We start from the raw sequence: 1221 nt of genomic DNA on the forward strand, positions 1-1221 counted from the left end.
CGCGTTCTCTCAATCCAGAGCCTCCGTGGTCACAGACTACTGTATCGTGCCGTTCAAGCTCAGTAGTTAACCAGATAGCCGCCCACGCGTCAAAAGTGCCGGTCTTCAACTGCGTCTCTCGCCGCGTCGCGATTATATTTGCCTAATTACTTCTGCCATGTTTTCCGAGTAGCTGGTTGTGACATCCGAGGCAGGGCAGGTCGACTAGGCCCGAATGCCGGCGACCCGTGCACTCTGTCCGCTCTCGTTTTGTCGAATCTTATCACCCTCGCTCAAGCTCACTCGTAGCCGAGCGTGATCGCGCGATGGAGGATTAGCACGACTTCCCTGTTTGGAGAAGACACTGCCGGTCCTCGGGATGGCGGTGGCGTAGACTTTCATGGCGAACGATTGTGTCGGTGAAGGTCGCGCGTCGTGTGCTCTTGGGGTGCAATCGTGAGTGCACGTCGTATGGATGTCATCTTACCAGGAAAGACCTGTGTTAATGGTATCCGTCGTCGAAGTGACGCGGGGGGCGAGCGGAAGTCACGGGTTCGACCGGAGGGTGGACTTGCGTGGATGATGCACACTGTCCAGGAATCGCGAAACATAAGCCAGACACGGATCAAATGGACGGATTTCCTACACCCTTCAGCTTATGCATCGTCAGCTCATAAGTGCATCGTTGTGGTTTCCGTCCGGCCATCTGTAGCTGCAAGAAGCGGTCAAGGTTTGGTTGGTGGCCAGACTATTCAGAGTTCAGATGGGGATCTGGCGGACGGGATGTGCCAAATCAGGGCACGCTCAGCGCCCCTCGTATAGCTCCAACCACTCGGGCCCGCCCTACAGATCCGGAGGTTTATCGATTTATATGATACCGATGGCTGGGCGTAGTTTTCCACTCCTGCTCGTCACTGCCTCGGGTATTGTGTTCCGGCCCCCGTTCGTGTTTTGACCAGTCGTTGTGCTGGAGACGCAGGATGATGAGGTCAAACGCTGCGCCCGTTCTGTACTGTGCCACGTCCGTGGCTCGCTCTGAATGCCTGGAGGCATCGCATCCTTCTTGCCTCTTGCTCGCAGTCTCACGGACATCGTCTTTGCAGACACTGAGAGTGCGAGCGTAGTGCCCAAGAGTTCGCGCTCGTTGTATGTCTATTTAGTCCAATTCCTTTGCGCAGATCCGGACCCCGGCGCCAGAATCCGCACTTCGCACAATGTGGTCCCTGGAATAAGGTAGCGACA

This window comes from Fibroporia radiculosa, assembly GCF_000313525.1.
Source record: "Fibroporia radiculosa TFFH 294 genomic supercontigs, scaffold7279, whole genome shotgun sequence".
Taxonomy (NCBI): Eukaryota; Fungi; Basidiomycota; class Agaricomycetes; order Polyporales; family Fibroporiaceae; genus Fibroporia; species Fibroporia radiculosa.